Source organism: Humulus lupulus, chromosome 2, assembly GCF_963169125.1.
Source record: "Humulus lupulus chromosome 2, drHumLupu1.1, whole genome shotgun sequence".
Lineage (NCBI taxonomy): Eukaryota > Viridiplantae > Streptophyta > Magnoliopsida > Rosales > Cannabaceae > Humulus > Humulus lupulus.
Genome location: NC_084794.1, coordinates 108,045,710 through 108,067,884, shown reverse-complemented (window position 1 = coordinate 108,067,884; position 22,175 = coordinate 108,045,710). Strand labels below are relative to the sequence as shown.

Below are 22,175 nucleotides of genomic sequence, written 5' to 3'. Positions count from 1 at the left end.
CGAAGATGATATGTACTAGACTTTCGGAAGTGCTTCCCTTCCTTGTTCATAGCAATCAAGGGGCTTTCATAAAAAAATAGAGTTCTTGCTCATAATATAATGATTTTCCAGGATCTCCTCAAAGGGTACACTAGAAAGAATATTTCAGCTAGATGTATAATGAAGATAGATCTGAGCAAGGCTTATGACACAGTTGACTGGCATTTTGTGGAGGAGTTGCTTAAGCATCTTTGCTTCCCCTCTAGATTTATCGACTGGATTCTAGCTTGCTTGAAAAGTACCAGCTATAATCTTCTAATGAATGGTAGAATTCAGGGCTCTTTTAAAGGGGAAAAAGGCCTTCGGCAAGGGGACCCAATGTCTCCTCTCTTGTTTGTGCTAATAGTGGAGTACCTTACCAGATTATTGGCTCATTACTCTGACAAAAAAGGCTTTGGTTTTCATCCTTTGTGTAAACATCTTAGGTTAACTAACCTATGTTTTGCAGACGATTTGATTATATTTTGTAAAGGTAATGTCAGTTCAGTGAGTAAGATTCAAGAAGCTTTCATTTCGTTTTGTGGTTCTACAGGGCTCTCTGCGAACAAGTCTAAATCTCAAATCTTCTTTGGAGGGGTTAAGGAAACCATTAAAGATCAGATTCTTGGTTTGGTGCAAATGGAAGAAGGCTCCTTTCCTTTGAAGTACTTGGGGGTTCATCTTCGGCCTACTAAGTGGAAAGCTTCAGATTGTGGGGTGATCCTGGATAAGCTGAACAAGAAACTTAATTGTTGGGCGAGTAGAAATCTTTCTTTTGCTGGTCGTGCCCAACTTATTCACTCAGTATTGCTTGGTATTAGAAACTTTTGGATGAGTATATTCATACTTCCGTCCAAAATCACAGCGGCCATTGATAAAAGCTGTCGGGACTTTCTTTGGGGCACTAATGGGAATAGAAGCAAGCTTCATCTCCCTTCTTGGGAAAAGGTTTGTCTCCCTAAAAAGCTTGGTGGTATTGGTTTTCGTGAAGGTAAGAAATGAAACATGGCATTGATGGCGAATTTTATTTGGGCGACAACAACCAAACAAGACTGCCTTTGGGTTAAATGGATTAGTTCCATTTATCTGAAAGAGCATATCATTTGGAATGTTCCAATTAATCAGGAAATGAGCTGGTATTTTAAGAAATTGTTGAGGTTGAGACAAGTTATTGATGAGGGTTCCTTGAGGCAAGCTGTTAAGGGAGGTAAATTTCGAATTAAACACTTTTATACCACTCTTATTTCTGCTCAAACAGTTGGTTTTGCTGATACTGTGTGGAACAAAATTATAGTGCCCAAACATAGATTTATATACTGGCAGATTTTCAACAATCAGTTGCTTACTAGAGATCATTTTAGCCGATTCTTGCCTCTCACCTCTGCTCTTTGCCCTGTTTGTGATTCTGAAATAGAATCGCACAGCCATCTGTTCATGGAGTACATTTTTTCCAGGAAAGTGTTTAAGGAAATTGGTAGTTGGCTGGGATATTTCCATTGGCCTAAATCGTATGAGGAGCTTCATCTTTGGTGCTTGGAAGCTGTGCGAGATCTGAAGAACCAGATTGTTAATGCAGTGTTATCTGCTTCTTGGTACTTTATTTGGAGCAACAGGAACAGCTGCATTTTTGACTTTGTTTGTAAATTGGCCAGTAGCATTAGTTTGGAAATCAAGGAATCAGTTAAGTATAGAGTCTTGGGCATGGGTTCTCTTTCTCATAGAAAAAGGGACAATTATTTTTGTAATGTTGTAGAGGGCTGGTAGTTTTTTTTTTTCTCTTAGTGTGTTGCTGAGTTAGCAGTTTGCTGGTTTGTAGCAGCTGCTTTCTGTGTTCTTTGTACTTGGTTGGTTTTTGAATACAGATTTTCTCTTGTTCAAAAAAAAAAAAACTGTTCAGTTTGGAGGAATGCCAACGGAGGACCCCAATTTACACATAGCTAATTATCTGGAGTTATGTGCTACATTCAAGATGAATAGGGTGAGTGATGATGCTATAAGATTGAGGCTATTCCCATTTTCACTAAGAGATAGGGCGAAGAGTTGGCTGATATCCTTGTAGGCAAATTCTATCACTACATGGGAGGAGTTAGCTCAGAAGTTCCTTGCCAAGTTCTTTCCTCCAGCGAAGGCTGCAAAGCTAAGGGGAGAGATCAATAACTTTTATCAGATGGAAGGAGAGTCACTGTATGATTCTTGGGAGCACTTTAAGGAATTGTTAAGGAAGTGTCCACACCATGGAATAGAAAAGTGGATGTTAGTGCATAATTTTTATAATGGGTTGAATGGAACAATTAGGACAATTATAGATGCTACAGCGGGAGGTGCTTTAATGAGTAAGAGTGCTAATGAGGCGTATGAGCTATTAGAAGAGATGGCAATGAATAATTATCAGTGGCCAACTGAAAGGGGACAACCAAAGAAGGTGGCTGGAATGATGGAATTGGACGCTATATCCATGATTACAACTCAAGTAGCAGCCTTGACAAAGCAACTACAAAAGACTACACTCCAATCTCAAGCTATGCGCAAGTTCAAAACCTGTGTGAATTGTGTGGTACAAACCATCCACCCAACCAATGCCCTGCTCTAGATATGAATATCATGCCCATGGAAGAAGTACAAGTTATAGGGAATTACCAGAGACAACCCAATAATCCAAATTCCATGTCCTACAACCTAGGTTGGAAGAACCATCCTAATATTTCCTGGTTCAATAACCAAAACACTCTACAACCTTACCATCCACCTTAGCCACAATATCAACCTCCACAAAATAGACCACCATATCAACAACATGCACAACAACGCCCTCCACCTAGATATTATCAACTATAAAATAGACCTCACCCAATGCCAATGAAACCAGCTGAAACTCAACCTGACGTACTCAACCAATTTATGACTGAAACCAGAGCGTCCATTAGGAGTTTGGAGACTCAAATAGGGCAGTTGGCTACTTTAATGTCGAATGGAGCTCAAGTAAATTTGCCTAGCACTACAGAAGTTAATCCTAAAGAACAATGTCAAGCTATTACTTTGAGGAGTGGAACAAGGTATGAAGGGCCAGAGAAGAATCAGTCAGAAGAAGAAGGTTAGAAGGGAAATACACAAGGCATAGACAAAGAGAAGTCTAATGACGAAAAGGTTACTGAAGACCTTAGAAAGGAAGAGGAGGTACCCCCTGTGAGTATTGAGCATCATGTTAGAATTCCATATCCACAAAGGTTGCGCAAACATAATTTGGATAAGCAGTTTCCAAAGTTTTTAGAGGTGTTAAAGAAGCTACATATAAATATACCGTTCGCAGAAGCGTTAGAACAGATGCCCAGCTATGTGAAGTTTATGAAGGAGATTTTGTCTAATAAGATAAAGATGGGTGATTATGAAACAGTAGCGTTAACGGAAGAGTGTAGGGCAATTTTGCAAAGGAAACTTCCTCAAAAGTTACGAGATCCTGGTAGTTTTAATATTCCATGCACGATTGGGGAGTTTGAATGTAAGCATGCACTTTGCGATTTGGGGGTAAGTATCAATTTAATGCCTTTGTCAGTATTTCGTAGACTTGGTTTGGGTGAAGCTAGGCCAACCACAGTAACATTGCAGCTGGCAGATAGATCTTTGAAGCATCCACGTGGTATTATAGAAGATGTGTTGGTTAAGGTGGATAAGTTTATATTTCCATTTGATTTTATAGTTCTTGATATGGAGGAGGATGAGAATGTTCCTATTATCTTGGGCCATTTTTAGCAACTGGGCAAGCATTAATAGATGTGCAAAAAGGAGAGTTAAGGCTAAGAGTGCAAGGGGAAGAAGTAGTATTTAATGTGTTCAAGGCTATGACTTATCCTAAAGCAAGTGACAATTTTTTCTTAGTTGATGTGGTAGAAGAAGTAGTAGGGAGAAAAAAAATTAATTAAGGATCCTCTTGAATTAAGTCTTACAGTTAATGATGTAGATGATGAGGATAATGAAGAGGCTTTGAGTTATTTGAAGTTGATAAAATCAAATGAGTCGTGGAAGCATAAAAAGTTTGAAGAATTAGGCGAGGGACTAGAAAGACCATTACCATCTATTTTGAAGCCACCTGTGTTAGAACTGGAGGTTTTACCAGAACATCTCCGCTATGCTTATCTTGGAGAAAAAGAGACTCTTCCGGTCATAGTTTCATCATTTCTATCGGAAGTAGAGGAAGAGAAGTTGTTGAGGGTGTTAAGGGCTCATAAAACTGCTATGGGGTGGACTCTTGCTGATATAAGAAGAATAAGCCCATCAACAGTTATGCATAGAATTCTTATGGAAGACGATGCTAGAATGATTATTGATGCTCAATGAAGACTTAATCCGACAATGAAAGAAGTGGTGAGGAAAGAGATTTTGAAATGGTTAGATGCGGGAGTGATTTACCCTATTTCTGATAGCGCTTGGGTAAGTCCAGTACAAGTAGTACCTAAAAAGGGTGGTATGACCGTGGTGAAGAATGAAAGTAATGAACTGATTCCAACAAGGACTGTGACGGGTTGGAGGATATGTATAGATTACTGGAAGTTGAATAAGGCAACTATGAAAGATCATTTTCCTTTTCCTTTTATTGATTAGATGTTGGATAGGTTGGGGGGGGGGGGGGGGGGCATAACTATTATTGTTTTCTAGATGGGTATTCAGGCTATCATCAGATTGTAATTGCACCGGAGGATCAAGAGAAGACAACATTTACATTTCCTTATGGTACTTGAAGGATGTCATTCGGGTTATGTAATGCACTAGCCACATTTCAACGGTGTATGATGGAGATATTCTCTGACATGGTTGAGAAGGGGATTGAGATTTTTATGGATGCTTTTTCGGTTTATGGGTCTTCTTTTGAAAAATGTTTAACTAATTTGGAGTTGGTTTTGAGGAGATGTGAAGAGTCGCATTTAATACTTAATTGGGAAAAGTGCCACTTTATGGTGAATGAAGGAATTGTATTGGGGCATAAGATTTCTAGAAAAGGCATTGAAGTGGATAGGGCCAAGATTTCTACGATAGAGAATTTGCCACCTCCAGTTTTAGTTAAAAGAGTAAGGAGTTTCTTGGGCCATGCGGGATTTTATAGGAGGTTTATCAAGGATTTCTCCAAGGTCTCAAAGCCGCTGTCCACCTTGTTAATGAATGGGTTCCGTTTGATTTTGATGAGAAGTGTAACCAAGCTTTTAAGATACTTAAGGAGAAATTGATTTCGGCACCTATAGTTGTAGCACCTAAATGGGATTTGCTATTTGAATTGATGTGTGATGCCAATGATTTTGCAGTTGGGGTAGTGTTGGGACAAAGAGTTGACAAGGTATTCAGAACAATTTATTATGCAAGTCGTACCTTGAATGATGCTCAAATTAATTATGCAACTACAAAGAAGGAGCTGTTGGCCATAGTGTTTGCCTTTGATAAGTTTAGGCCATACTTGATTGGGAATAAGGTGGTTGTTTACACAGATCATTCTGTAATAAAATATCTTATGACCAAGAAAGATTCCAAGCCTCGTCTTATTTAGTGGATTTTGTTGTTACAAGAATTTGATGTTGTAATAACCAAGTTTTTTTTTATTATGTATGTTGACGCGGTTCTTTGGCAACAGGTAGTTAAGAGAAAGAGAGGAAGGGATTAGTGCTGAATGTAGAACCGTAACAGATATAAGATCTTAGTGAATGAAATAGGTGACTCAAGACACGTTTTTAAGTGGTTCAAAGGTTAAAATCCTTCTACTCCACTAGTCAATATTATTGATATATTCTGGGCATTTGGTTACAAAGTATATCTCTCCAGAGACTATTTTTTCCAACCCTTATCAACTTCCAGGGTCTCCATATTTATAGGAGAAGGCACCTGGAAGTTGGTAAGGAGGTCATCCCGTGACCTTCTTATTTGTCATATCAACTCTGTGACATTCGTGATTAATTCCTAAACCTGACACGTAAGTATGGTCAAATCGATAGGTAAGGAGATAATGGGCCACACGGCCCAACCCAGCCGTGGGTGTCTGAACACGCACGTTCCTGCAGCGTGTCCGAGAAGTCAGGGAGATATCAGACACGTGATGTCAGATATATGCACGTTTATCTTGCGTGTGTTGACTTTACAAGGGGTCATAGCCTCCATATCTAGCTCGTACCACGAGCTGTGCATCTGACCTGACCTTCCGCCTTCCGATTCCTTGCTCCAGTCTTGGGAGTCTTGGCGAGTCCTTGAGGATTCCTCGAGCTAAGGGGGGTACGACCTCAAGACAGGAGCTCCGACCTGGGGGATGTTTATGGACTAACCATGATTAGTCCGAAGCTCGGCCTGCTAATCAGCCCGTGGGAAAAACAGGGCGTACATTTGCCCCCCAAGCTCCTGCTCGTGGTATATGACGTCGTATATAAGACCATAGAAGGGGCTTTTAGACTTCCCCACAACTCTTCGCATTCCATTCTTTATGCAGGCGCCTGATACGTGGCACACCGTGGGTGGTGAAGGTACGTCTTACGAGAACCGCATTTAATGGCCTAGCCTATGCCCAGCCGTCGTTTCGTATTTCGAGTGGAAGGCCTCAGATCCCTCATCAGGTCCATCCAAGAGCCTTCTACACGTGATCCTTCATGCATATAAAAAAGGGGTGGCCACCCTACGCACGGGCCACCCTTTCATTCGAAATTTTTCAAACCTCTTTTCCTCTTTCCTCTCCATATTCCAGAAGAACGAAACCCTTGACTCTGCTGCTGCCATTTTCATCGTTCAAGAAGCTTAGGCGCACGGATTTCTCCGAAGCTTTGGAAGCTACTACACCGACGAAGCTCCTACCAACGCAACACTCTCGTCTACCTCCCAGTCATACACAGTAAGTTTCCTGACCCTGCGTACTTTGAAAACATGCTACTGTAGCTTAGGTAAAAAATTTCACTGTAGCCGCATGCAAGGGTTTTCTGCGTTTTGTGGATATGGAGGGTGACAGCCCTTTTTAGGTTAGGGTATATTTGTTGTAGGAAATCGCTTTAGAGTATGGGTTTTAGGATACTTTTTCTGGGGAAAATTTCTGGGTAAGAGTTTTGGGAATTTTGGGTGCAAAACCGGGTAGCTTAGGGAACACGCCTCATAAACGGTTTTGTAATTTTCTTCCTATTGAAATTTTCCCCCCAAGGAAAATTCTATTCTGAAACTCCTGACACACGAATTCCGAGTAATCTGGGATCTGTTGGGAGTATACGCGCGTGTTCACTGAACCGCGTGGTTCCACTCTCCACGAGCTGGGCTTACCTCAGCTCGTGCAAATAATAATTGCTTCTTCCTCCTGCTTGGGTCGCCTTTTCTAAAGTGTTTTCTTTTGTTCGCTAGGCGACCAGATGGCTCCAAAAAAGAACCTCCCCCAGAAGAACGTTGGAAGCTCGGCCTCCCAGCAGGAGAAAGGAAAGGCGGTGATGCCTAGCTCCCCGATCCCCCGTTTCGGGCCGGCAATGGAGAAGGAGGTCGAGGTGGCCCCTGACGCATTCTTTGAGGCGGAGAGAATCGTCTCTAAGATAACCGATCAGACGAAGATTAACAAACTCTTCCTCACTCACAATATCGCGCTGGGGAAAGCCTCTGTCATAGTCCGACCTGCCGCGGAGGGCGAGCGGAGCTGCTCGCCACTTGACGAGTTGTTCGCGGCCTGGAGCAGTGAACACTTTAAGGCAGGGGCCTTCCTTCCCCTGGATCAGTACTTTGCTGATTTCTTGAACTTTGTGGGGTTGGCCCCATTTTAGCTCCCCCCCAACTCCTACCGTCTGCTGGCAGGGTTGAGGTACTTATTCTAGAAGCATGAGTGGGAGGTCCCCACTCCTGCGGATATTTTATATTTCTTTTGCCTCAAAGCTAGCCCGGACCAGCGGGGGCGAGGCGACGGGTTTTACTATTTAATCCGTTTTCCCAACACGGCGGCGGTCATCGAGCTGCCCAGCCACCCCAATGATTTCAAGGACCAGTTCTTCATGTCAACTGGGTTCCGGAACTGCGAGCACCACTACTTCAATCGTCCTCGTAAGTGCTCCCATCCTTAGCTCGCCTTTTAAGCGTTATTTTAGCTCCTCCCATACTCCACTCTGACTCAAACTAATCTTGCAGCCATCTTCGTGAGGACCGAAAAGTCTGTGACCCTCGGGGGCCAATATGACACGCTGGCGGGCTTGCCCCCCAGCGAAAAGGATTATCGCGCGCTCGTGACGGACGAGACGATGGTGTTCTGCAAGCTAATTTTTCCAAATCAGACCTTGAACCTAAAGAGGCCCCGGGGGCCGCCTCCAGCTCAGGACACCAGACCTATCAACGTGGAGGAGGTCGCAGAAGATGAAGACGAGGAGGACGAGGGTGACGAAGTTCCGCTCGTGAGGAGCAGGAAGAGGACTTTGGAGGTCGCCCAGAGGACGGGCGAGGAGAGGATCCAATCCGGAGCAGCCGCGGGTCCTTCTGGCCAAGGTAACCCTTACTTATTTAGGAGTCTAGATAGGGCCGCTGCAGACCCCCGTCTGGCTAGGTTCAATCCTAGGCAGCTCGTCCATCGTCACAGGAGCAATCCGGACCTGAACACACTTCTGCTCCATTGTGTCGACCGGCTTGTGCTGGATCACCAAGAGAGCCGGCCTAGGGGTACCGTAGTAGTAGATAATACCCTAGCCTTTAGGTCGATCCTTTTCCAGGAGTATGGGACAAACCTACGAACATGGTCATCACTCCAAAGGGGTATCTATGCTCCGGGGCTTAGGCAGTACGTAGGAGAATCTAGCCCGGAATCGGACCCGGAGCCAGAACCTGCGCCAGTTCGGGAAATAATCGTCTTAGGTTCTTCTAGCTCGGGGGGTAGGGTTCCCTTAGTATTCGTATACTTTTTTAGCTTTAACCTTTTGTCTTTATCTCTGTACGATTGTTAACTTGTAATAACCATGTTCTTTGTTTGACAGAAGAGATGTCTCAGCCCGAGGGGAGCTTGCGAGGCGCAGTCTTCGGGGGAAACCCCTCAGCCGGGCCAAGACTGAAAAGGCTTTGGGGATCCAGGAGCACTGCTGGGACCTCCACCAAGTCCCCGGCAAAGGAGAAGGAGAAAACCCCGCCAGCCCAGGATGCGGGGGCGATTCTTCTTGCTGCCAGAGCAGGCCAAATGCCTTCGCCACCTCAGCGAATTCCAACCGTCACCCAGGACGCAGGGACGGAGCTCGGGACTCTGTCTGTGGTGGCCTCCGATGTACGCATCCCGGTCAATCCCCAGGACCTGGAGAAGATCCCAGAGGCCTTCCGGGGAACGGTGTACGAATCGGCGAACTACGCCGTTAGCCATATCTATAAGTTCACCGAGAAGGAACTCCGGACTATTGAGACAATGAGCCCGGTTGACGTTATGGACTCTTCAATGAGCATGACCCTAACGGTAAGCTACCCTATTCTTTTAAAGCTTTTACCATTACACTCTGCCTTATTTTTTCTCTGAGCCAGTTTATCTTTCATTCCTCGCAGGGTGTCGTCGCCCTTCATCGGAGCATCATCAGGGCCAGAACTCAGCTCGATGACATGAGGACCGAGCACCAGGCCACCCTTCAGGAGGTTAAGGCGACTAAGGATGCCCTGGCGACCTCGAAGGTCGAGTTGGAGAAGACCCAAGTCAACTTGGAGAAGACCCGCTTGAAGGTCCAGGAGCTCGAGACCTCCCTTGCCACCTCGCAGGCAGACCTCGAGGCGGCGAAGACCGAGGTCCAGGCCGCCCAGGCCACCCTGGAAGCCGAACGGGCCACATCAGAGCAGTCCCTGCAGGACCTGTTCTATCACTGCTGGGCTTTCAACCCGGAGGCTGACTTTTCCTTCATGTCACCGAGCCTTTGGGCGAACTTGGTGGTGAAGTTTCAAGCTCGCCTTGAGAAAGAGGCGCCGCCTTCGGAAACTGGGGAGGCCTCTGGCGCGGTGGAGCAAGGTGAAACAACGACCTCCAAAGGGCCAACTGACGGGGCCTAGGGCGCTTTTTCTTTCTTCCTTTGAGTATTTTTAAGTTCTTTTTTTTTTTTTGTATGTAACCTTTGCATGAGGTGTTTTCACCTCGAGACAATTTTCCTTACACCTTTAACTTATATTTTTTCATGCTTTTGGCTACAATATATATATATATATCTTTTTGATAAACTTAGTTCGTGTTAACCGCTATTTATATCTTGAGCTCTTTGAAAAGAACAGCGATAAATAGATTTACATCAACTTCTAAGTTTTATGACCCAGTTAAAACCAGGAACTTATTTAAAAAACTTAGTTCGTGTTAACTTCTATCCGTATCTCGAGCTCTTTAAGAAGAACAACGAAAAATGGATTTATACTATCTTCTAAGTTTTATGACCCAGTTAAAACCAGGAACTTATTTAAAAAACTTAGTTCGTGTTAACTTCTATCCGTATCTCGAGCTCTTTAAGAAGAACAATGAAAAATGGATTTATATTAACTTCTAAGTTTTGTGACCCGGTTAAAACCAGGAGCTTATTTGGAAAACTTAGTTCGTGTTAACTTTTATCCATATCTCGAGCTCTTTAAGAAGAACAACGAGAACTAGATTTATATTAACTTCTAAGTTGTGACCCGGTTAAAACCAGGATAGGACTTAGTTAGCGTTAACCCTTATCCATATCTCGAGCTCTTTAAGAAGAGCAACGATCCATAGATAAGGATCAACATCTAAGTCGTTAAGGAGACCTGGTTATATCCAGGTACCATATGCCCCCCAAGTAACTGGGAAAGGGTCTTTCGTGGTTACTTTAAGATTACAATTGCAAATGTGCGTAAAAAGCTGATTTTTATTAATATACAGAAAGTGGCTTTCCAGGCCTTACAAGTGGATCATTGATAATATTTCTTTAAGTGGATGGCGTTCCAAGTCCGTGGTACAGCTCCTCCATCAAGTCGGGCTAACTTATAAGTCCCCTCCCTGATGACTTCGATGACCTGGTAGGGTCCTTCCCAGTTCGGTCCCAAGACTCCATCTTTGGGATCTTTTCCGGCCAGGAAAACTCTCCTTAGGACCAAGTCGCCAATGCTAAAGGCGCGTTTTCTGACCTTGGTGTTAAAGTAGCGAGTGATCTTCTGCTGATAATGGGCGAGCTGGAGTTGTGAATCCTCTCGCCTTTCATAAACTAGGTCTAGGGAATGGCATAGGAGCTCATGGTTTCGACCTTGGTCGTAGGACTGGACTCTATGTGACAGAATCTTAACCTCCACGGGGAGGACTGCTTCACTCCCGAAGGTTAGGGAGAAAGGAGTATGACCCGTAGGAGTCCGATGCGAGGTTCGGTATGCCCATAGGACCTGGGGGAGCTGTTCCGGCCAGACTCCCTTTGCTTCATCTAATCTTTTCTTGAGGCTTGCCTTTAGAGCCTTGTTGACAACCTCGACCTGACCGTTCGCTTGAGGATAGGCCACGGAAGAGAAGCTTTTCACAATTCCATGCCTGTCACAGAACTCGGTGAATAGATCGCTGTCGAACTGAGTGTCGTTATCAAAGACGATCTTCTTGGGCAGGCCGAATCGACAGATGATGCTTTTAACCACGAAGTCAAGCACATTTTTAGACGTGATTGCTGCCAACGGCTCTGCTTCGGCCCACTTAGTGAAGTAGTCGATGGTGACCACGGCGTAACGGACCCCACCCTTTCCAGTGGGCAGGGCGCCCACTAAGTCTATTCCCCAAACGGCAAACGGCCAAGGAGCCGAGATCATTTTTAGCTCGACTGGAGGAGCTCGGGTAACCGCAGCGAATCGCTGGCATTTGTCGCAGCTCTTTACATATGAAATCGAGTCTTTGGATAGAGTCGGCCAATAATAACCTTGCATGAGAACCTTTAAGGCCAAGCTTTGCCCCCAGTGTGGTCTCCGCAGAATCCTTCGTGAATTTCCTGCAGGATGGCCTTAGCTTCACTTGGAAGAAAGCACCGGAGGAGAGGTAAAGAGTGCCCACGTCGGTACAACACTCCATCGACTATCGTATATCTCGGAGCTTGATATAGGACTCGTCGCGCGTTGTTACGTCCCTCAGGCAGCTTGCCCTCGACGATATATTCAAGAATGGGGGTTATCTAGGTTGGCCTGGCGTCGATCATCTCGACCTCTGCTCGATATCCTTCTATACTTGGTTTTTCCAAGAATTCTATTGGCACTAATCCCAGGGTTTCTGTCTCTCCCAAGGTGGCGAGCTTGGCAAGAGCATCTGCATTGGTGTTCTGTTCTTGAGGTATCTGTTCGATCGATCCTCGCCCAAACGCGGACAGCTCGACTTTTACCTTTGCCAGATAGGCGGCCATCTTGGGTCCTCGTGCCTGATATTCGCTCAAGACCTGATTAACCACGAGCTGGGAGTCACTGAAGCACTGGACGGAGCTCGCCCTTAACTCCCTGGCTATCCTTAGGCCGGCCAGCAAAGCTTCGTATTCCGCCTCGTTGTTGGAGGCCTTGAACCCGAACCTTAGCGCCGAGTGGAACCTATGTCCCTCGGGGGATATCAGAATGATTCCGGCCCCGGAGCCGTTTTCGTTGGATGAACCATCTACAAAGATCTTCCACAACGATTGGGGCGAGGTGAGCTGAGATGAGTCCTCCGCTTGATTCTCCTGGAATCCCGTGCATTCTGCCACAAAGTCGGCCAAGGCCTGACTTTTTATGGCAGTTCGCGGAGTATAGAAAATCTCGAACTGATTGAGTTCGACCGCCCACTTTAACAAACGTCCCGATGCTTCAGGCTTTTGAAAAACCTGCCTTAGTGGTTGATCGGTCATGATGTGTACCGAGTGAGATTGGAAGTAGGGCCTGAGCTTTCGCGAGGCCGTGATTAGGTAGAACGCCAATTTTTCCATCAGTGGGTATCGTGATTATGCCCCGAGGAGTCTCTTGCTGATGTAATAGACTGGCTTCTGAACTTGGTCCTCTTCTCGTACTAGTACGGCGCTAGCCGCGTCCTCAGTGACGACCAGGTAGAGGAAAAGAGGCTCTCCTGCCTTGGGCTTGGATAGCACGGGCGATTAAGCCAGATGTGCCTTCAGGTCGAGGAATGCGCTTTCGCATTCTACTTTCCATTCAAACTTCTTGTTTCCCCGAAGCAGGTTGTAGAAGGGCAAACACTTATCGGTTGACTTGGAAATAAATCGGTTCAGTGCAGCCACTCTCCCTGTCAAGCCTTGGACATCTTTCCGCGACCTAGGCGAAGGAAGCTCGAGCAGTGACCTGATCTTGTCGGGGTTTGCTTCGATTCCTCGGGTATTAACTATGAACCCCAGGAATTTCCCGGATGCGACACCAAAAGTGCATTTCTGGGGATTGAGCCTCATGCCATATTCTCGTAGTATTTTAAAACATTCTTCCAGGTCGGAAACATGGTTGTCGGCAGTCTTTGACTTGACGAGCATGTCATCAACATACACTTCCATGTTCTTTCCGATCTGGTCCGCGAACATTCTGTTTACTAGCCTTTGGTAGGTATCTCCGGCGTTCTTCAGACCGAACGGCATGACCTTGTAGCAATAGACATTAGTCGGGGTCATGAAGCTGGTGTGTTCCTGGTCCACCAGATTCATCGCGATCTGATTGTAGCCTGAGTACGCGTCCATAAAGGACATGAACTCGTGTCCCTCCGTGGCATCCACTAGCTGATCGATCCTTGGCAGTGGAAAACAAACCTTGGGGCAGGCTTTATTCAGATCGGAGAAGTCAATGCAGGTCCGCCATTTCCCGTTGGGCTTTGGAACTAGCACGGGGTTGGCGACCCAAATCGGAAATTTGGCTTCACGGATAAAGCCACATTTTTTGAGTCGGGTCACTTCTTCTTCTAGGGCTTCAGCCCGGGTTGTTCCTAGACATCTTTGCTTCTGAGACTTGGCAGGAACGCTTTTGTCCAGATGGAGCATGTGCATGATGACACTCGGGCTGATCCCTACCATGTCCTCGTGCGACCATGCGAATACATCTAAATTATCCCGGAGAAACGTAATCAGCTCCGTCTTCGTCTTGCTACAGAGGTTTTTCCCGAGCTTGACCATCCGTGATGGATTTTGTGGATCAAGGTTCACCTCCTCGAGCTCCTCAATAGCCTGGAGCTCGGACCTGTCTTCGCCTATTCGGGGGTCAATGTCCTCACTAAGGGCGACACTTTCCCCTTTGGCGTTTTGAGGTTTTTCAATCTCAGGAGCCGCCAAGGGTTCCTGGGATTCCTCTTCACTCATAATGGCCATAGCCAGCTTCCCGGGTTTAGATTTTCCCTTCATGGAGATGCTGTAGCATTCCCTGGCAGCGAGTTGATCGCCCTTGATGGTGCAGATTCCTGTTGAAGTAGGGAATTTCATGGCGAGGTGTCGAATGGAAGTGATAGCCTCGAAAGCTATGAGCGTAGGTCGGCCCAAAATGGCGTTGTAGGCCGCAGAGCAGTCAATGACCACGAACTCGAGTAGTTTAGAGACTGTCCGAGACTCTTCTCCTAGGGTGATCACCAGCTCGATCGTCCCTATCGCTGCCGATCCTTCTCCCGGAAAGCCATACAGCATCATGGAAGTCGCCTTTAGCTCGGCGATGGTCAATCCCATCTTTTCTAAGGTGGATCGGAATAGGAGGTTCACCGAGCTTCCGTTGTCTACCAACATCCTTCTTACTTTCCGGTTGGAGAGCTGGACTGCTACAACTGAGGGATCATTGTGAGGGAATTGGACATGGCCTGCATCTTCCTCCGTAAAAGTGATCGGTTGCTTCTCTAATCGTTGCTGTTTTGACTGACGCTGCTTCGGGATGAACTCCACTCCGTTGTGAGCTTTTAGTTCATTCACGTTTCTCTTCTGGGTGCCTCTGCTCGTGCCAGCCATGTGCGAGCCTCCAGAGATGGTGGATATCTCTCCTCCGACCACGGGAGGAGGGACGTCCTGATCTATCCGAGTCCCGGGCTGACTGGCTAGGGCGTCTGGAGCAGGCCGACTCACTGGGAACCTATTCCGTGAGTATTGAGCCAAGGGGCCTGCTCGGATGAGAGTCTCTATCTCATCTTTGAGATGCCTGCAATCGTCGGTATTGTGTCCGACGTCGTTATGAAAACGGCAGAATTTGGAAGTGTCTCTCTATCCCTCTACCAGGGGACCCGAGTAGAGTTGGCTAGGAAGATACTTTCCCTAGACTGGGTGAGTTCGGTATATGTCGTGAACACGGGCTTGAACTTGTCTACAGACTTATTCTTCTTTTGGCCATGTTGATTGTTTTCACCATTCCCCTTTCTTTTGCTTCCACCGGGCTGGTTATTCTGTGTGACGTCTGGGGTCGCTACCACGACCTTCGTCCCCACTTCAGCGGGCTGCTCGGTAACCTGGCTAGTTCCCATGGCAGAGGCTTCAGCTTCTTCCAAATTTATCCATTCTTGGGCTCTATTAAGGAATTCGTTGACCGAACTGACTCCCTTCTTTTGTATATCCTTCCAGAGATCTCCTCCAACAAGGATTCCGGTTCTCATGGCCATGAGCTTGGAGCTTTCATCTGCGTCCCTAGCTCGGGCAGCGAAGTTCGCGAATCTGCTCAGGTAGGCCTTCAGTGTCTCACCGGGCTATTGTCTCACATTGGCCAGGGAGTCGGCCTGAACACGGGCGGCCTGGGAGGCGCGGAATGCCCTTTTGAAGTCAGCTGAGAAGGTCTTCCAGGAGCTGATCGATTGTCTTTTACTTTGCTTGAACCACTGTCTGGCAAGTCCGATCAGTGTGGAGGGGAAGATCAAGCATCTCAGCTCTGGGCCAATATTATGGGCCATCATTAGGGTGTTGAACATCCCTAAATGGTCCGGCGGATCTCCGTCCCCGTTGAACTTCGACAAGTGAGGCATACGGAAGCCAGATGGGTATGCCGTCGCTGCTATGTTGGGGGCGAAGAGTTCCATCTCGTCTCCCGAATCATATTCGTCTTTTTCTTTTTCTGATAGGAGCTTCCTCATTAGTTCCTCCATCTGAGTTAGGCGCTCGAGGGTTTGGTCCTGAGATCCGTGGTTATTCTGGGGCTGCTCAACAGCTCCGAATCCATTGTACATATTAGGTGGGTTATTGCCTCTCCTATCTTGAGATAGGTTGTTTGGGACATTCCCTCCGTTACGTACTTCGGATCGGGCCCCCCCCCCCCCCCCCGAGCGAGCCTGACTACCATCTCTAGCTCGATCCTCTCTGTGAGAGTTGAGGCGATCTCGAAGGTCGCTTCCCTGGGTGGTCTGGTGACTTTGTGCTGAACTTAGCCGCTGACGCAGGTCTCCTCCAGAGAGATCACTCCGGGGACTGCCGGTCCAATGACTCCTACTGAATAGGCTTGGAGTCCGTCTTTGGTGGCGAGGACCTGAGCTTTCTTCCGGCGCCCTGCTACGCCGGGAAGGTCCCGCTGATGGTGGGTTTCTCCTACTACTCCCGTCAGCTGGGATGTCTCGGACGGGCCGAGGAGGAGACGGATATCTGATTGGAGAAGGAGGATGCCTGACTGGGGAGGCGATCCTAGTTCCGTCTGGACGGATCAAATTTGGTGGGGGCCTTTCGGCCCTGCCAACTTGCTGGTCCCGCGCCGGGCGATCTGGACGAGGCGCAGGACGGTCTTCGGGTACAGGCTGACGTCGTGGGCCCTCCGCGGATCTCCTCCGGGAATTTCCTCGAGCTCTCATGGGCGTCCTCGAGGATGGTTGAGAGCTAGGAGTTGACGTCCTAACCGAACGGCTGTACTGCCGTTGTCCGGTCCCAGGCATTTCCCCGAAGTTTGCGTCTCGATGGTGAGATGAAGGGGTGGAGTTGGCTGCTGGAAGTCTATCCGAACGGCTATGCCTGGACCAATTACCCCAGCGAGACTTAGGAGCCTCACCTTGCCTCTCTCCAACGTTAACGTTGGTTGTGAGAGGGGGTAGTCGAGCCAGGATATCCTGGATTTGCTGACTACCCGTTGCTAACTGGCTCCTCAGCTGAGCGTTCTCCATCTCCACTGCAGTATAATAACACGGGTTCGGATTAGGTGGTCGGGGCGCCGAACTACCAGTATTGTCTTGGCCCGCCGGCTACTTTCCTGGCCGCTGCTGGAGTTCAGGAATTTGTTCATCAGGGATGGCGGTATGCTGAGCCTCCTGCCCATCATGTTGTTCTGTCTCGTTGCCATGCTTGGATCGAGTAGTCACCATAGTTGGATGTTTGCAGCAGCACTAATCGAACTTGCTCTCAATGAAAGCACCAAACTGTTGACGCGGTTCTTCGGCAACAGATAATTAAGAGAAAGAGAGGAAGGGATTAGTGCTGAATGTAGAACCGTAACAGATATAAGATCTTAGTGAATGAAATAGGTGACTCAAGACACGTTTTTAAGTGGTTCAAAGGTTAAAATCCTTCTACTCCACTAGTCAATATTATTGATATATTCTGGGTATTTGGTTACAAAGTATATCTCTCCAGAGACTATTTTTTCCAACCCTTATCAACTCCCAGGGTCTCCATATTTATAGGAGAAGGCACCTGGAAGTTGGTAAGGAGGTCATCCCGTGACCTTCTTATTTGTCATATCAACTCTGTGACATTCATGATTAATTCCTAAACCTGACACATAAGGATGGTCAAATCGATAGGTAAGGAGATAATGGGCCGCACGGCCCAACCCAGCCGTGGGTGTCTGAATACGCACATTCCTGCAGCGTGTCCGAGAAGTCAGGGAGATATCGGACACGTGATGTCAGATATATGCACGTTTATCTTGCGTGTGTTGACTTTACAAGGGGTCATAGCCTCCATATCTAGCTCGTACCACGAGCTGTGCATCTGACCCGACCTTCGGCCTTCCGATTCCTTGCTCCAGTCTTGGGAGTCTTGGCGAGTCCTTGAGGATTCCTCGAGCTAAGGGGGGTACGACCTCAAGATGGGAGCTCCGTCCTGGGGGATGTTTATGGACTAACCATGATTAGTCCGAAGCTCGGCCTGCTAATTAGCCCGTGGGAAAAACAGGGCGTACAATGTAGAACCCAAGTAGCCTTGCTAACTGATTACTTGTTTGTTATTTGATTATGTTCTGTTCAGGAATTTTGGTAACAATACTTTTAGTTGTGGTATTATTTTGAGTAATGTTAGAAAAATAAGATAATTGCATAGAGTTGCATAAAGTTAGTTTATTAGATAAATTAGTATTTATCTTAGTCTATAATTTATTTATGGGATTTTTTTGCAAATACATATATCAAGAGCTTTTTTTGCAAAAATACGGTTCTTATATATTTAATTCATTAATATATATATATATATTTTAGATTGTATTCAATATTACAGTTTGCAAGTGGGTCTCCCACTCTTCCTTCTACACAATCTCCATCTCTCCCATCTTCATGATCTCATATTTTCTTCTCTACCAGCCATTGCCGAACTGTATAACTTCAACAAAGCAACCAGAAATCTCCTCCCGTCAAATCCAAAACACTCAAATCCGAAACAAAAAATTGAAAAACCAACAAAATCTCATCAAAATCTTCAATCAGGTTGAAATCCTATTGAATTGTGACTTCAAAAACAAACCCAACCACTCAAATCTTTGCAGCTTTCAGGTAAGTTCTTATTACTTTTGTTGCTCTGCTTTTTGTTGTTTGGTGTTTCAAAGGTTGCTCTGAATCTAGTACATATTGCTGAATAACATCTACAAAATTTATGGGGTCTAGATATTTCTGTAAATAACGTCTTGCTTTGCTTGTATAATTGGTTTTTGGCCTGCATTTATTTATTTTGTTTCTTTATAGCATATCTTTCAAAAGTCTCAAATATGGATTTATATGAAGCATAAGAAATATAATACAATGTACACATCATGACATTGTATCAAATAGCTTTGTTTCAACAGCCTTTAAGTAAAGGGCATAATTCCTGGAACTTCAAGGAGTAAGCAAACAAGCAATTGGCAGTGAGTAGGATAAGAGAGCTATTGTCAATTTCATGAAATGAGGTAAAACTGAATTTCTGGGTTGCTGATTATGTTGCTGACTAGTTTCTTTAAGTTTAATGAAGATTACTGACAAGCCTGCTTAAGAGATTCTCTATTTTTTTTTTCTTGATTGATTTGGTTGAATCTGAATGGGTTGCTGTAAATATTTAGGTTGCTGCAAACAATCGATTGGCAGTGAGTAGGATAAGAGAGCTATTGTCAATTTCATGAAATGAGGTAAAACTGAATTTTTGGGTTGCTGATTATGTTGCTGACTAGTTTCTTTAAGTTTAATGGAGGTTGCTGACAAGCCTGCTTAAGAGATTCTCTATTTTTTTTTTATTTTATTGATTGATTTGGTTGAATCTGAATGGGTTGCTATAAATATTTAGGTTGCTGCAAACAATCGATTGGCAGTGAGTAGGATAAGAGAGCTATTGTCAATTTCATGAAATGAGGTAAAACTGAATTTCTGGGTTGCTGATTATGTTGCTGACTAGTTTCTTTAAGTTTAATGAAGGTTGCTGACAAGCCTGCTTAAGAGATTCTCTATTTTTTTTTTATATTTTCTTGATTGATTTGATTGAATCTGAATGGGTTGCTGTAAATATTTAGGTTGCTGCAAACAATCGATTGGCAGTGAGTAGGATAAGAGAGCTATTGTCAATTTCATGAAATGAGGTCAAACTGAATTTCTGGGTTGCTGACTAGTTTCTTTAAGTTTAATGAAGGTTGCTGACAAGCCTGCTTAAGAGATTCTCTATTTTTTTTTTATATTTTCTTGATTGATTTGGTTGAATCTGAATGGGTTGCTATAAATATTTAGGTTGCTGCAAACAATCGATTGGCAGTGAGTAGGATAAGAGAGCTATTGTCAATTTCATGAAATGAGGTAAAACTGAATTTCTGGGTTGCTGATTATGTTGCTGACTAGTTTCTTTAAGTTTAATGAAGATTGCTGACAAGCCTGCTTAAGAGATTCTCTATTTTTTTTTTTATATTTTCTTGATTGATTTGGTTGAATCTGAATGGGTTGCTGTAAATATTTAGGTTGCTGCAAACAATCGATTGGCAGTGAGTAGGATAAGAGAGCTATTGTCAATTTCATGAAATGAGGTAAAACTGAATTTCTGGGTTGTTGATTATGTTGCTGACTAGTTTCTTTAAGTTTAATGAAGGTTGCTGACAAGCTTGCTTAAGAGATTCTCTATTCTTTTATATATTTTCTTGATTGATTTGGTTAAATCTGAATGGGTTGCTGTAAATTCTTAGGTTGATGTAAAAATATTCATAAAACGATCATTTTGAAGAAGGTGTGAGAACAAGCAATTGTCAATATCTTTGGATTTAAAGAGGAGTGATTGGAAGGAGGTAAATATTTATTTGTACTTTGCTTAGAACAATTGGTAGCTTAATTAGGTGTTTAAAAGGTTGCTATAAATATCGTACATGTTTATTATTGTTTGCTTATGTTACTAATAATGATTTGAAGAGTTTACGTAAGAGTTTGTTTATTTGCTTAAGGGGTTATAAAGGTTGCTGAATAGGTCTCTAATTTGTTGTTTAATGTGTTAATAAAGTTGATGAAGATGTTGCTTAATAGGTGCTTAAGGGTTTATCATCAAGGTAGATTGTAAGTTGTTTAATAAGTTGCTTATATGTTATTTACAAGGTATATCTTGCTTGCAGGAAATGGATAGCATTGCAGTTTTACTCCAACACAATGGGCAATGGGATCAAAACAAAAACTATATCAACTTTGATGTTTGTGGAATAGTAATTAGAAATGACTGCAACTACAACAACTTGATTGGTATGATATGTAATGAATTGAAGCTGCAACTTGAATCTACACTTTTGACAATACAATATCAAGTTAAAGATGGATACCCTCCTTTAAAAATAGTTGATGACTCACAATTGAAGTTCTACATAGAGTTGAAGAAAAAGGAAACGAATATCACAAAATACCCTTTGTGTCTCACAATTGAAATCAACTCAATGCATCAATCTTTTTTCTCAACTAGGAGTACAACAACACATAATCAACCATGCAATGAAGTTGCACAAACAGAAGAAGCAGCATCAAATTCAGATGATGAACCAGTTGATTATTTTGTTGCTAAAGAGGTTGCAGACTTTATTGATTATGCAGAGCTGGTGTCCAATCAGATTATAGAAATGATAGATGAAAGAAACAGAAATAATGAAGAAGAAGTGATTGACATTGACGATGATTTAGTCATCACCAACAACTGTCACCAAGAGATTGCTTTGTCTCAAATATATAAGGACAAAGAAACATTGAAAACTGTTTTGAGCCATTATGCGATAAATAATCATTTCCAGTATTGTGTACAAAAGTCATGCAAAAAGGAATATCTAGTTGCTTGCCTTGATAAAAATTGCAAGTGGATGTTACGAGCATCAAGGAATGGAAACACAAATCAATTCATAATTAGAAAGTTCAGCCACATTCACACTTGTGCTTTAGAGATAAGATTAAAAGACCAACGTCAAGCAACCTCGACAATCATTGCAGATATGATCAAACACAAGTTCACAAACATCAAAACAAAGTACACAGCTGCTGATATAGTTAGGGACTTGAAACATGATCATGAAGTGCAAGTCAAATACAACAAAGCTTGGAGATCTAGAGAAAAAGCTATTGAAAAAGTTAGAGGAAAAGCAACTAAATCTTATGCAGAATTGCCTAGTTATCTGTATATGTTGCATCACACAACTTCAGGATCCTATATTGAACTAAAATCAGATGAAGATGGCATGTTTTTATATGCTTTTGTAGCATTGAATGCTTCAATGAAAGGCTGGCCCTATTGCATACATGTCGTAATAGTTGATGGGACTTTCTTAAAATCAACATATGGAGGGACATTATTAGTTGCAGCAACTCAAGATGCTGAAGGCAAAATCTTCCCCCTAGCATTCTGTGTAGTTGATTCAGAGAATGATGATTCTTGGGAGTGGTTCTTTGATAAGTTTAGGAAAGCTTATGGTGTAAGAGAAGACATGAGCATCGTTTCTGACCGACATGAAAGCATTATAAAAGAAACCATCACAGTGTACCCAGAAGTACCACATGTGGCTTGCACCTTCCATTTGCTCAAAAACATGAAAAGCAAGTTCAAGAAGAACTCAAAAAAGTTCAAGGATACATTTTTTGCACCTGCGAATGCATACACTGTGAAAAAGTT

At 44.3% G+C, this 22,175-nt stretch overlaps 1 non-coding gene across 1 annotated transcript; it reads right to left on the bottom strand.

Moving 5' to 3' along the window:
* Positions 1 to 2,152: 2,152 nt before the first annotated feature.
* LOC133820215 (small nucleolar RNA R71) lies at positions 2,153 to 2,259 on the bottom strand. The gene has a single exon (XR_009886640.1). It is a non-coding gene; the product is annotated as a small nucleolar RNA R71 (small nucleolar RNA).
* Positions 2,260 to 22,175: the final 19,916 nt, after the last annotated feature.